Source organism: Pavona decussata, unplaced genomic scaffold, assembly GCF_977016875.1.
Source record: "Pavona decussata unplaced genomic scaffold, jaPavDecu1.1 SCAFFOLD_102, whole genome shotgun sequence".
NCBI classification, from domain to species: domain Eukaryota; kingdom Metazoa; phylum Cnidaria; class Anthozoa; order Scleractinia; family Agariciidae; genus Pavona; species Pavona decussata.
The window spans coordinates 8,489,908-8,506,582 of record NW_028145517.1 but is presented as its reverse complement, the minus strand read 5'-3'; positions in this window follow the sequence as shown (position 1 = coordinate 8,506,582).

Below are 16,675 nucleotides of genomic sequence, written 5' to 3'. Positions count from 1 at the left end.
GAAAACTAACCCCCAAACGTAAGAATCCTCAACCCCCAAATGTAAGAAAACTAACCCCAAAACCTGAAAATCACTAGCCCCAAACGTAAGAAAACTAACGACCATACGTAAGAATTGCTAACCCCCAAACGTAAGAATCTCTAACCCCCAAATGTCAGAAAACTTACCCCCAAACGCAAGAATTACTTACCCCCAAAGGTAAAAAAAACTATCTCCCAAACGTAAAGATCCTTAACCCCCAAACATAAGAAGACTAACCCTTGAACGTAAAAATTATTTTTCCCAAAGGTAAGAAAACTAACCCAAAAACGTGAGAATTACTAACCGCCAAACGTAGGAAAACAAACCCCCAAACGTAAGAATCCATAACCCCCAAACGTCAGAAAATTAACCCCCAACGTAAGAATTACTAACCCTAAAAACAAAAGAGACTTAACCCCCAAAGGTAAGAATCCTTAACCCCCAAACGTAAGAAAACTAACCCCCAAACGTAAGAATTACTAACCTCCAAACGTAAGAAAACTAACCCCCAAACGTAAGAAAACTAACCCCCACACGTAAGAATCCCAAACCCCAAAACCTAAGAAAACTAACCCCCAAACGTAAACATCTCTAACCCCCAAACGCAAGAAAACTAACCCCCAAACATAAGAAGACTAACCCCTAAACGTTCGAATTACTAACCCCAAAACGTAAAAAACCTAACCTCCAAACGTAAAAATCCTTAACCCTTAAAAGTAAGAAAACTAACCCACTAACGTAAGAAAACTAACCCCCAAACGTAAAAAACGTTAACCCCCCAAACATAAGAAATACCAACCCCCAAACGTCACAAAACTAAGCCCCAAAAATAAGAATCCTTAACCCCCAAACGTAAGAAATTTAACCCCCAAATTTAAGAGTTACTAACCCCATTTACGTAACAAAACTAACCCCCAAACGTAAGAATCCTTAACCTGCAATCGTAAGAATTACTAACCCTTAAACATATGAAAACTAATCCCTAAACGTAAAAAAACTAATCCCCAAACGTAAGAAAACTAACCCCCAAACCTAAGAATTACTAACCCTCAAACGTAAGAAAACTAGCTCCAACCTTAACCCCCAAACATAAGAAAATCAACCCCTAAATGTAAGAATTACTAATCCCCAAACCTAAGAAAACTAACCCCCAAACAGAAGAAAACTAACACCCAAACATAAGAAAATCAACCCTTAAATGTAAGAATCCTTAACCCCCAAACATACGAAAAGTAACCCCCAAACGTAAGAATTACTAACCCACTAACGTAAGAAAAGTAACTCCCAAACGTAAGAATCCTTAACCTGCAAACGTAAGAAAAGTAACCCCCAAACGTAAGAAAATTAACCCCTAAAGGTATAAATTACTAACCCCTAAACGTAAGAATTACTAACCCCCAAACGTAAAAAACTTCACCCACAAACGTAAGAAACCTTAACTCCCAAACGTAAGAAAACTAACCATCAAACGTAAAAATTACTAAACCCCAAACGTAAGAAACTTAACCCCCAAACGTAAGAATTACTAACCTCCAAACGTAAGAAAACTAATCCCCAAACGTAAAAATCCCTAACGCCCAAACGTAAGAAAACTAACCCCAAAACGTAAGAATCTCTAACGCCCAAACGCAAGAATTACTTATCCCCAAACGTAAAAAAAGCTAACCACCAAACATAAGAAGACTAACCCCTAAACGTACGAATTACTAACCCCCAAACGTAAAAAACCTAACCCCCAAACGTAAAACTCCTTAACCCTTAAACGGAAGAAAACTAACCATCAAACGTAAAAATTACTAAACCCCAAACGTAAAAAACTTAACCCCTAAACGTAAAAATCGTTAACCCCCAAACGTAAGAAAACTAACCCCCGAAGGTAAGAATTACTAACCCCCATACGTAAGAATCCTTAACCCCCAAACGTCAGAAGAATAAACCCCCATAAGTAAGAATTACTAGCCCCAAAACGTCAGAAAAGTCACCCTCAAACGTAAGAAAACTAACCCTTAAACGTAAAAATTCTTAACCCCCGAAGGTAAGTAAACTAACCCCCGAAGTAAGAATTACTAACCCCCTAACGTAAGAAAACTAACCCCCAAACGTAAAAATCCCTAACCCCCAAACGTAAGAAAACTATCCCAAAAACGTAAGAATTACTAACATCCAAACGTACGAAAGCTAACCCCCGAACGTAAGAATCTTTAACCCCAAACAAAAGAAAACTAACCCCGAAACGTAAAAATCCTTAACCTCCAAACGTAAGAAAATTAACCCCACAGAGAAAGAATTACTAACCCCTAAACGTAAGAATTACTAACCCCTACAAGTAAGAAAACTAACCCATAAATGTACGAATCCTTAACCCCTAAACGTAAAAAAAACTGACCCCAAACGTACGAAAATTAACCCCCAAACGTAAGAATCCTTACCCTCAAACGTAAGAAACCTAACCCTCGAACGTAAGAATTACTAATCCCCAAACGTAAGAAAACTAACCCCGAAACGTACGAAAAGTAACCCTAAAACGTGAGAATTACTAACCACCAAACGTTGAGAAAACTAACCCCCAAACGTAAGAATCCTCAACCCCCAAATGTAAGAAAACTAACCCCAAAACCTGAAAATCACTAGCCCCAAACGTAAGAAAACTAACGACCATACGTAAGAATTGCTAACCCCCAAACGTAAGAATCTCTAACCCCCAAATGTCAGAAAACTTACCCCCAAACGCAAGAATTACTTACCCCCAAAGGTAAAAAAAACTATCTCCCAAACGTAAAGATCCTTAACCCCCAAACATAAGAAGACTAACCCTTGAACGTAAAAATTATTTTTCCCAAAGGTAAGAAAACTAACCCAAAAACGTGAGAATTACTAACCGCCAAACGTAGGAAAACAAACCCCCAAACGTAAGAATCCATAACCCCCAAACGTCAGAAAATTAACCCCCAACGTAAGAATTACTAACCCTAAAAACAAAAGAGACTTAACCCCCAAAGGTAAGAATCCTTAACCCCCAAACGTAAGAAAACTAACCCCCAAACGTAAGAATTACTAACCTCCAAACGTAAGAAAACTAACCCCCAAACGTAAGAAAACTAACCCCCACACGTAAGAATCCCAAACCCCAAAACCTAAGAAAACTAACCCCCAAACGTAAACATCTCTAACCCCCAAACATAAGAAGACTAACCCCTAAACGTTCGAATTACTAACCCCAAAACGTAAAAAACCTAACCTCCAAACGTAAAAATCCTTAACCCTTAAAAGTAAGAAAACTAACCCACTAACGTAAGAAAACTAACCCCCAAACGTAAAAAACGTTAACCCCCCAAACATAAGAAATACCAACCCCCAAACGTCACAAAACTAAGCCCCAAAAATAAGAATCCTTAACCCCCAAACGTAAGAAATTTAACCCCCAAATTTAAGAGTTACTAACCCCATTTACGTAACAAAACTAACCCCCAAACGTAAGAATCCTTAACCTGCAATCGTAAGAATTACTAACCCTTAAACATATGAAAACTAATCCCTAAACGTAAAAAAACTAATCCCCAAACGTAAGAAAACTAACCCCCAAACCTAAGAATTACTAACCCTCAAACGTAAGAAAACTAGCTCCAACCTTAACCCCCAAACATAAGAAAATCAACCCCTAAATGTAAGAATTACTAATCCCCAAACCTAAGAAAACTAACCCCCAAACATAAGAAAACTAACACCCAAACATAAGAAAATCAACCCTTAAATGTAAGAATCCTTAACCCCCAAACGTAAGAAAAGTAACCCCCAAACGTAAGAATTACTAACCCACTAACGTAAGAAAAGTAACTCCCAAACGTAAGAATCCTTAACCTGCAAACGTAAGAAAAGTAACCCCCAAACGTAAGAAAATTAACCCCTAAAGGTATAAATTACTAACCCCTAAACGTAAGAATTACTAACCCCCAAACGTAAAAAACTTCACCCCCAAACGTAAGAAACCTTAACTCCCAAACGTAAGAAAACTAACCATCAAACGTAAAATTTACTAAACCCCAAACGTAAGAAACTTAACCCCCAAACGTAAGAATTACTACCCTCCAAACGTAAGAAAACTAATCCCCAAACGTAAAAATCCCTAACGCCCAAACGTAAGAAAACTAACCCCAAAACGTAAGAATCTCTAACGCCCAAACGCAAGAATTACTTACCCCCAAACGTAAAAAAAGCTAACCACCAAACATAAGAAGACTAACCCCTAAACGTACGAATTACTAACCCCCAAACGTAAAAAACCTAACCCCCAAACGTAAAACTCCTTAACCCTTAAACGGAAGAAAACTAACCCCCAAACGTAAAAAACTTTAACCCCCAAACATGAGAAATACTAACCCCCAAACGTAACAAAACTAACCCCCAAACGTAAGACAACTAACCCCCTAACGAAAAAAGACTTAATCCCCAAACGTAAAAATTACTAACCGCCTAACGTAAAAAAAAATAATCCTTAAACGTAAGAATACTTAACCCCCATACGTAAGAAAACTAACCCCCAAACATAAGAATCCTTAGCCCCCAAACGTAAGAAAAGTAACCCCTGAACGTAAGAATTACTAACCCCCAAACGTAAGAAAACTAACCCCCAACTGTAAAAATCGTTAACTACCAAAACTAAGAAAACTAACCCCCAAACGTAAAAATCCTTAACCCCCAAACATAAGAAAACTAAGCCCCAAACGTGAGAATCCTTAACTCTCAAACGTAACAATCCTTAACCCTAAAACGTAACAATTACTAACCCCTGAACATAACAAGACTAATCCCCAAACGTAAGAAAACTAACCCCCAAACATAAGAATTACTAACCCCGAAACGTAAAAACTAACCCCCAAACATAAGAAGACTAACCCCTAAACGTAAGAATTACTAACCCGTAAACGTAAAAAACCTAACCCCTAAACGTAAAAATCCTTAACCCTTAAACGTAAGAATACTTAAGAGCGGCTGTCCGTAAAAATCAAACATATCCTGGCAAGGGTGGAAAATTCGATTTCTTTTATATTTTAATGTCAAATGACTTGGCCGTCGAAGAACACGCAGTCTTGATGAAATGTGCCGAAAGTTGATCAAAGATTTGTATTCGACCAGTTTTCGTGGTGTACATCGGACGTTTCAGTACAAACAGCCAGCTCAAACTTATGGGACGAGCGACCAGAGAATCGTGCTAAAATGGCCTTTGGACCTGTCTTTGACAGCATATTATAAGGTTAGAACATTTTGAAATGTGCTATGTGCTTATTTTAACCTAATATAGGTCAAGACATGTACACGGACTAAAATTTATGTCTGACCCGCAACTTCAAAGTTTACCGCTGAGGGTCAAATATTTGCATTTTTTACGGACTTTGAAAAGTTCTCGCGTCGCTCTTAATCATTTGCCCAAAGAAATTTTTACAGGAATCTATAGACCATCCTTCTAACATTCAACCACCAGAAGCTTAATCGACTTGAAGGTTTCGCACATGGTGAAAATTAATTTTATTCACGAAGTGCTTTTACTGCAGTAAATTGTATCCCTTGGAAATTAAATTATTTTGCCTAAACAGAACGACACAATATTTCCGAAAATCATTCCAACAGATATTTAAAGATTGTAAAAAAAGATTTGAGTGTTTTAAAAGCGGTAGAATGATTTGTTTTCGCACGCGAGGCTCTCAAACCCGTGTAACATTTTAGCGCCTCAAATGACGATTTTAACAGATTTTCGTTATTTGCATTTTTCTTTGAAATAAAAGGATATTTAACCGAAAAAACTATACGGTGATTTCAAATATATCCTAGCCTATCTGACATTAAAATATGAAAGAAATCGAATTTTCCACCCTTGCCGCAAAATTTAGAATTTGTCTGATTTTTACAGACAGGCGCTCTTCACCCCAAGACGTAGGAAAACTAACCCCCAAACGTAAGAAACCTTAACCCCCGAACGTAAATACACTAACCCCTAAACGTAAGAATTACTAACCCCTTAACGTAAAAAAACTAACCCCAAACCATAAAAATCCTTAACCACCAAACGTAAGAAAACTAACCCCCAAACGTAAAAATCCTTAACCCCCAAACATAAGAAAACTACCCCAAAACGTAAGAAAACTAAGCCCCAAACGTGAGAATCCTTAACTCCCAAACGTAACAATCCTTAACCCTCAAACGTATGAATTACTAGCCCATGCACATAACAAAAATAAACCCCCAAACGTAAGAATCCTTCACCCCCAACCGTAAGAAAACTAACCCCGAAACGTGAGAATTACTGACCCCCAAACGTACGAGAACTAACCCCTAAACGTCAGAATCCTTAACCCCCAAACATAACAAAACTAACCCCAAAAACCTAAGAATTACAAACCCCCTAACGTAACAAAACTAACCCCCAAACGTAAGAATCCTTAACCTGCAATCGTAAAAAAACTAACCCTTAAACGTAAAAATCCTTAACCCCCAAAATTAAGAATTACTAACCCCTAAACGTAAGAATCCTTAACCTCCAAACAAAAGAAAACTAACCCCCAAACATAAGAAAATCAACCCCCAAATATAAGAATTACTAACCCCCAAACCTAAGAAAACTAACCCCCAAAATGTAAGAATCTATAACCCCCAAACGTAAGAATTACTAACCCACTAACGTAAGAAAACTAATTCCCAAACGTAAGAATCCTTAACAAACAAACATAAGAAAATCAACCACCAAATGAAAGAATTACTAACCCCCAAACCTAAGAAAAACTAACCCCCAAACGTAAGAATCCTTAACCCCCAAACGTAAGAATTACTAACCCACTAACGTAAGAAAACTAACTCCCAAATGTAAGAATCCTTAACTTGCAAACGTAAGAAAACTAACCCCCAAACGTAAAAATCTCTAACACCCAAACGTAAGAAACTTAACCCCCAAACGTAAGAAAACTAACCCCCAAACGTAAACAACCTTGACTCCCAAACGTAAGAAAACTACCCACCAAACGTTAAAATTACTAAACCCCAAACGTAAGAATTATTAACCCCCAAACGTAAACAACTTACCCCCAAACGAAAGAATCCTTAACCCCCAAACGTAAGAATCCTTAACCCCCAAACGTAAGACAACTAACCCCCAAACGTAAAAATTACTAACTCCCAAACGTAAGAAAACTAACCCCCAAGCGTAAGAATCCTTAACCCCGAACGTAAGAAAACTAACCCCCAAACGTAAGAATTACTAACCCCCAAACGTAAAAATCACTAACTCCCAAACGTAATCAAACTAACCCCCAAACGTAAGAAAACTCATCCCCAAACGTAAGAATCCTTAACCCCCAAACGTCAGAAAACTAACCCACATACGTAAGAACTACTAACCCCCAAACCTAAGAAAAACTAACCCCCAAACGTAAGAATCCTTAACCCCCAAACGTAAGAATTACTAACCCACTAACGTAAGAAAACTAACTCCCAAACGTAAGAATCCTTAACTTGCAAACGTAAGAAAACTAACCCCCAAACGTAAAAATCTTTAACACCCAAACGTAAGAAACTTAACCCCCAAACGTAAGAAAACTAACCCCCAAACGTAAACAACCTTGACTCCCAAACGTAAGAAAACTACCCACCAAACGTTAAAATTACTAAACCCCAAACGTAAGAATTATTAACCCCCAAACGTAAAAAACTTACCCCCAAACGAAAGAATCCTTAACCCCCAAACGTAAGAATCCTTAACCCCCAAACGTAAAAATTACTAACTCCGAAACGTAAGAAAACTAACCCCCAAGCGTAAGAATCCTTAACCCCGAACGTAAGAAAACTAACCCACAAACGTAAGAATTACTAACCCCCAAACGTAAAAATTACTAACTCCCAAACGTAATCAAACTAACCCCCAAACGTAAGAAAACTCATCCCTGAACGTAAGAATCCTTAACCCTCAAACGTCAGAAAACTAACCCACATACGTAAGAATTACTAGCCCTCAAACGTAAGAAAACTAACCCCTAAACGAAAAAATCCTTAACCCTCAAACGTAATAAAATTAACCCATAAACGGAAGAATCCTTAACCCCCAAACGTCAGACAACTTACCCACATACGTAAGAATTACTAGTCCCCAAACGTAACAAAACTAACCCCCAGACGTAAGAATTACTAACCCCCAAGCGTTAAAATCTTTAACCCCCGAACGTAATAATCCTTAACTCCAAAACGTAAGAATTAATAACCCCCAAACGTAACAATTACTAACCCCAGAACGTCAGAAACTTAACCCCCAAACGTAAGAATCCTTAACCTCCAAACTTAAGAAAACTAACCCCCAAACGTAAAAAATACTAACCCCCAAACGAAAGAAAACTAACCCCTAAAAGTGAGAATCGTTAACCCCGAAACGTAAGAAAACTGACCCCCAAACGTAAGAAAACTAACCCCTAAACGTAAGAATCCTAAACCCCCAAACGTAACAAAACTAACCCCCAAACCTAAGAATAACTAACCCCCAAACGTAAAAATCCTTAACCCCCAAACGTAAGAATCCTTAACTACCAAACGTAAGAATTACTGACCCCCAAACGTAAGAATTACTAACCCCCAAACGTCAGAAACTTAACCCCCAAACGTAAGAATCGTTAACCTCCAAACGTAAGAAAACTAACCCCAAAACGTATAATTACTAACCCCCAAACGGAAAAAGACTTATCCCCGAATGTAAGAATTACCAACCCCCAAACGTAAAAATCCTTAACCCTTAAATGTAAGAAAACTAACCCCCAAAGGTAAGAAAACTAAACCCCAAACGTAAAAATCCTTAAACCAGAAACGTAAGAAATAATAACCCCAAATGTAAGAAAACTAACCCCCAAAAGTAAGAATCCTTAACCTCCAAAAATGTATGAAAACTAACCCCCAAACGTAAGAATCCTTAACTCCCAAACGTAACACAACTAACCCCTAAACGAAGAAAATCCTGAACCCCTAAACCTAAAAATTACTAACCCCCTAACGTAAAAAAAACTAACCCTTAAACGTAAGAATCCTTGATACCCAAAGGTAAGAACACTAACAACTAAACGTAAGAATTACTAACCCCCAAACGTAATAAAACTAACCCACCAACAAAAGAATCCTTAACCCCCAAACATAAGAAAACTAACCCCAAAACCTAAAAAAACTAAGCCCCAAACGCAAGAATTCTAAACTCCCAAACGTAACAATCCATAACCCTTTAACGTAAGAATTACTAACCCCAAAGCATAAAAAAAATAAACCCCCAAATGTAAGAATTACTAACCCCCAAACTTAAGAAAACTAACCCCCAAACGTAAGAAAACCAACCTCCAAACATAAGAAAATCAACCCCTAAATGTACGAATTACTAACCCCCAAACGTAAGAACACTAACCCCAAAACGTAAAAATCTTTAACCCTCAAACGTAAGAAAATTAACCTCTAAAAGTATAAATTGCTAACCCCTAAACGTTACAATTACTAACCCTTAAACGTAAAAAACTTAAAGCCCAAACATAAGAATCTTAAAAACCAAACGTAAGAAAAATAACCCCAAACGTAAAAAACCTTAACTCCCAAACGTAAGAATCCTCAACCCCCAAACGTAAGAATTACTAACCTCAAAACGTAAGAACACTAACCCCTACACGTAAGAAAACTAACCCCGAAACGTAAGAATCCTTAACCCCTAAACGTAAGAAAACTAACCCCCAAACGTAAGAATTACTAACCTCCAAACGTAAGAAAACTAACCTCTTAACGTAAGAAAACTAACCCCCAAACGTAAGAATCCTTAACCCCCAAACGTAGGAAAACTAAACCCCCATACCCGAGAATTACTTACCCCCAAACATAAAAAAACTAACCCCCAAACATAAGAAGACTAACCCCTAAACGTAAGAATTACTAACCCCCAAATGTAAAAAACCTAACCCCAAAACGTAAAAATCCTTAACCGTTAAACGTAAGAAAACTAACCCCCCATCGTAAGAAAACTAACCCCCAAACGTAAAAAACCTTAACCCCCAAACGTAAGAATCCTTAACCCCCGAACGTAAGAAAACTAAACCCCAAACGTAAGAATTACTAACCTCCCAACGTAAGAACACTAACCCCTAAACGTAAGAAAACTAACCCCCAAACGTAAGAATTACTAACCTCCAAACGTAAGAAAACTAACCCCTTAACGTAAGAAAACTAACCCCCAAACGTAAGAATCCTTAACCCCCAAACGTAGGAAAACTAAACCCCCATACCCAAGAATTACTTACCCCCAAACGTAAAAAAACTAACCCCCAAACATAAGAAGACTGACCCCTAAACGTAAGAATTACTAACCCCCAAATGTAAAAAACCTAACCCCAAAACGTAAAAATCGTTAACCGTTAAACGTAAGAAAACTAACCTCCCATCGAAAGAAAACTAACCCCCAAACGTAAAACACCTTAACCCCCAAACATAAGAAATACTAACCCCCAAACGTAAAAAAACTAATCCCCAAACGTAAGAATTACTAATTCCCAAACGTAAGACAACTAACCCCGTAACGAAAAAAATCCTTAACACCCAAACGTAAAAATTACTAACCCCCTAATGTAAAAAAAATAACCCTTAAACGTAGGAATACTTAACCCCCAAACGTAAGAATCCTTAACCCCCAAACGTAACAAAACTAATCCCTAAAGGTAAGAATTACTAACCCCCAAACGTAAGAAAACTAACCCCTAAACGTAAGAAACCTTAACCCCCAAACGTAAGAAAACTAATCCCCGAACGTTAGAATTACTAACCCCCAAACGTAAGAAAACGAACCCCCAAACGTAAGAATCCTTCACCCCCAAACGTAAGAAAACTAACCCCGAAACGTGACAATTACTAACCCCCAAACGTACGAAACCTAACCCCCAAACGTAAGAATCCTTAACCCCCAAATGTAAAAAAACTAACCCCCAAACGTAAGAATTAGTAACCCCCTAACGTAAGAAAACTAACCCCCAAACGTAAGAATCCTTAACCTGCAATCATAAGAAAACTAACCCGCAAGGGTAAAAATTCTTAACCCCCAAACGTAAGAGTTACAAACCCCTAAACGTAACAAATTTAAGCCCTAAACGTAAGAATCCTTAACCTCCAAACGCAAGAAAAGTAACCCCCAAACGTAGGAATTAGTGACCCCTAAACGTAAGAAAACAAACCCCCAAACGTAAGAATCGTTAACCTCCAAACGTCAGAAGACTAACCCCCATACGTAAGAATTACAAGCCACCAAACGTAAGAAAACTAACCCGTAAACGTAAGAATCCTTAACCCCCGAACGTAAGAAAACTAACCTCCAAACGTAAAAACCCTTAACCTTCAAACGTAAGAATCCTTAACCCCCAAACATGAGAATTACTAACCCCCAAACGTAAGAAAACTAACCCCCAAATGTAAGAATCTCTAACCCCCAAACGTAAGAAAACTAACCCCCAAACATAGCAATTAATGACCCCTAAACGTAAGAAAACTAACCCCCAAACGAAAGAATCCTTAAAACTCCAAACGTCAGAAGACTAACCCCCATACGTAAGAATTACAAACCCCAAACGTAAGAATCCTTAACCCCTAAACGTAACAATTACTGACCCCCAAACGTAAAAAAACTAACCCCCAAACGTAAGAATTACTGACCCCTAAACATAAGAAAACTAACCCACAAACATAAGAATCGTTAACCCCCAAACGTCAGAAGACTGACCCCTATACGTAAGAATTAATAGCCCCCAAATGTAAGAAAACTAACCCTTAAACGTAAGAATCCTTAACCCCCAAAAGTAAGAAAACTAACCTCCAAACGTAAAAATCCTTAACCTTCAAACGTAAGAATCCTTCACCCCAAAAACGTCCGAAAAGTAACCCCCAAACGTGAGAATTACTAACCCCCAAACGTAAGAATCTCTAACCCCAAGACGTAGCAAAACTAACCCCCAAACGTAACAATTAATGACCCCTAAACGTAAAAAAACTAACCCCCAAACGTAAGAATCCTTAAAACCCCAAACGTCAGAAGACTAACCCCCATACGTAAGAATTAAAAGCCCCCAAACGTAAGCAACCTAACCCCCAAACGTAAGAATCCTTAACCCCTAAACGTAACAATTACTGACCGCTACACGTAAGAAAACTAACCCTCAAACGTAAGAATCCTTAACCCCCTCACGTCAGAAGACTAACCCCCATACGTAAGAATTACAAAGCCCCAAACGTAAGATTCCTTAACCCCCTAAACGTAACAATTACTTATCCCCGAACGTAACAAAACTAACCCCCAAACGTAAGAATCGTTAACCCTTAAAGTTAACAAAACTAACCCCCAAACGTAAGAATCCTTAACTCCAATACGTAAGAAAACTAACTTCAAAACGTAACACTCTCTAACTTCGAAACTTAAAAATTACTGACCGCTAAACGTAAGAAAACTAACCCCCAAACGTAAGAATCCTTAACCCCCTCACGTCAGAAGACTAACCCCCATACCTAAGAATTACAAACCCCCAAACGTAAGAAAACTAACCCCCAAACGTAAGAATCCCTAACCCCCTAAACGTAAAAATTACTCACCCCCAAACGTAAGAATCGTTAACCCTTAAAGTTAACAAAACTAACCCCCAAACGTAAGAATCTTCAACGCATGAACGTAAAAAGTTATTAACCCCCAAACGTAAAAAAACTAACCCTTTAACGTAAGAATAAGTAATCCCGAAACGTGAAAAAACTAACCCCCAAACGTAAGAAAACTAACCCCCAAACGTGAGAATTACTAACCCTTGAACGTACAAAAACTAACCCCCAAAGGTAAGAATCTCTAACCCCCAAACATAAGAAAACTAACCCCCAAACGTAACAATTACTGACCTTTAAACGTAAGAAAACTAACCCTTAAACGTAAGAATCCTTAACCCCTAAACGTAGTAATTACTGACCACCAAACGTAACAAAACTAACCCCCAAACGAAAGAATCCTTAACCCTTAAAGTTAACAAAACTCACCCGTAAACGTAAGAATCCTTAACTCCCAAACGTAAAAATCCTTAACCCCCAAACGTAAGAAAACTAACCCCTGAACGTTAGAAATACTAACCCCCAAACATAAGAAGACTAACCCCGAAACGTGGGAATTACTAACCCCCAAACGTAAGAATCCTTAACCCCCAAACGTAACAAAACTAACCCCAGAAAGTAAGAATTAGAAGCCCCCTACCGTAAGAAAACTAACCCCAAAACGAAAGAATCCTCAACCTGCAATCGTAAGAAAACCAACCCCCAAACGTAAAAATCCTTAACCCCCAAACATGAGAATTACTAACCCCCAAACGTAAGAAACTTAACCCCTAAAGGTAAGAATCCTTAACCTCCAAACTTAAGAAAACTGACCCCCAAAGGTAAGAATGACAAACCCCCAAACATAAGAAAACTAACCCCCAAACGTCAAAATCCTTAACCCCAAAACGTAAGAAATACTAACCCCAAATGTTAAAAAACTAACCCCCCAACGTAAGAATCCTTAACCCTCAAACGTAAGAGAACTAACCCCCTAACCGTAAGAAATACTAACCCCTAAACGTAAGACAACTAAACCCCACACGAAAAAATCCTTAACCCCCAAACGTAAGAAAACTAACCCGTAAACGTAAGAATTTCTAACCTCCAAGCGTAAGAAAACTAACCCCAATTGTAAAAATCCTTAACCCCTAAACGTAAGAAAAGTAACCCCCAAACCTAAGAATCCTTAACCCCTAAACGTAAGAAAACTAACCCCCAAACGTAACAATTACTCACCGCCAAACGTAAGAAAACTAACCCCCAAACGTAACAATCCTTAACCCTTAAAGTTAACAAAACTAACCCCCAAACGTAAGAATCCTTAACTCCCTAACGTAAGAATCCTTAACCCCCAAACGTAACAAAACTAACCTCCAAACGTAAGAATTACTAACCCCCGAACGTAAGAAACTTAAACCCCAAACGTAAGAATTCTTAACCCCCAAACGTAAGAAAACTAACCCCTAAAAGTAAGAATTCCTAACCCCGAAACGTAAGAATCCTTAATCCCCAAACGTCAAAAAACTAACCCACATAGGTAAGAATTACTGGCTACCAAACGTAAAAAAACTAACCCCTAAACCTAAGAATCCTTAACCCCAAACGTAAGAAACACTAATCCCCGACGTAAGAAAATTATCCCCCACACACAGGAGTTACTTACCCCAGAAACGTAAAAAAAACTAACCCCCAGATGTAAAAATCCTTAACCCCCAAACGTAGGAAAACTAACCCCCAAACGTAAAAATCCCTAAACCCCAAACGTAAGAAAATCAACCCCTGAACGTAAGAATTACTAACCCCCAAAAATAAGAAAACTAACCCTCAAACAAAACAATCCTTAACCCTCAAACGTAAGAATTACTAACCACTAGACATGAAAAAACTAAACCAAAAACGTAAGAATCCTTAACCCCAAACGTTAGAAAACTAACCCCCAAACATAAGAATTACTAACCCCCAAACGTAAGAATCCTTAACCCCCAAACGTAAGAAAACTAACCCCCGAACGTAAGAATTACTAACCCCCATACGTAAGAATTACTAGTCCCCACACGTAAGAATCCTTAACCCCCAAACGTCAGAACACTAACCCCCATACGTAAGAATTACTAGTCCCCAAACGTAAGAAAAGTAACCCCCAAACGTCAGAAGACTAACCCCCATACGTAAGAATTACTAGCCCCCAAACGTAAGAAAAGTAACCCCCAAACGTAAGAATCACTAACCCCCAAACGTAACAATTACTGACCCCCAAACGTGAGAAAACTAACCCCCAAACGTACGAATCCTTAACCCTCAAAGTTAACAAAACTAACCCCCAAACGTAAGAATCCTTAATTCCTAAACGAAAGAATACTTAACCCCCAAACGTAACAATTACTAACCTCTAAACGTAAAAAAAGCAACCAGCCAACCTATGAATCCTAAACTCCCAAACGTAAGAAAGCTACCCCCCGATCGTAAGAATTACCAACCCCCAAACGTATGAAAACTAACCCCCAAACTTAAGAATCCTTAACCCCCAAACATAAGAAAACTAACCCCAAAACGTGGGAATCACTAACCCCCAAACGTAAGAAAACTAACGACCAAACGTAAGAATTACTAACCCCTAAACGTAAGAATCTCTAACCCCTAAATGTCAGAAAACTAAAAACAAAAAGCAAGAATTACTAACCCCCAAACGTAAGAAGACTAACCCCTAAACGTAAGAATTACTAACCCCCAAACGTAAAAAACGTAACCCCCAAACGTAAAAATCCTTCATCCCAAACCTAAGAAAACTAACCCCCAAGCGTAAGAATTACTAGCACATTAACGGAAAAAAAGTAACCCCTAAACGTAAGAATCCTTAACCCCCAAACGTAAGAAAACTAGCCCCAAAACGTGAGAATTGCTTACCCCCAAACGTAAGAAAACTTACCCTTAAACGTAAGAATCTCTAACGCCCGACGTAAGAAAACTATCCCCCAAAGGAAGAAATTACTTATCCCAACACGTAAAAAAACTAACCCCTAAACGTAAAAATCCTTAACCCCCAAACCTAAAAATCCTTAACCCCCAAACATAAGAACACTAACCCCAAAACGTAAGAAAACTAAGCCCCAAACGTAGGAATCCTAAACTCCCAAACGAAAGAATCCTTAACCCTCAAACATAAGAATAACTAACCACTAGACATAACAAAACTAACCCCTAAACGTAAGAATCCTTAACCCCAAACGTAAGAAAACTAACCCCCAAACATAAGAATTACTAACCCCAAACGTACGAATCCTTAACCCCCAAACGTAAGAAAATCAACCCCTAAACGTAAGAATAACTAACCCCCAAACGTACGAAAACTAACCCCCAAACGTAAGAAAACTAACCCCCGAACGTAAGAATTACTAACCCCCAAACGTTAGAATCCTTAACCCCCAAACGTACGAAAACTAACATCCAAACGTAAGAACACTAACCCCCAAACGTAAAAATCCTTACCCCCAAACGTAAGAAAACTAACCCCTAAACGAAACAATTATAAACCCCCAAACGTAGAAAACTAACCCCGAAACGTAAGAATCGTTAACCCCCAAACGTAAGAAAACTAACCCCCGAAGGTAAGATTTAATAACCCCCAAACGTAAGAAAACAAACGCCTAAACATAAGAATCGTTAACCCCCAAACGTTTGAAAACTTACCCCCATACGTAAAAATTACTAGCCCCCAAACGTAAGAAAAGCAACCCCCAAACGTAAGAAAACTAACTTCCAAACGTAAATATTACTGACCCCTAAACGTAAGAAAACTAACCCCAAAACGTAAGAAAAGTAACCCCCGAACGTAAGAATTACTAACCCCCAAACGTCAGAAAACTAACCTCCATACGTAAGAATTACTAGCCCCCAAACGTAAGAAAAGTAACCCCCAAACGTAAGAATCCTTAACCCCTAAACGTAAGAAAACTAACTTCCAAACGTAACAATTACTGACCCCCAAACGTAAGAATCCTTAACTCCCAAACGTAAACGTACCAATTACTAACTTCTATACCTAAAAAAA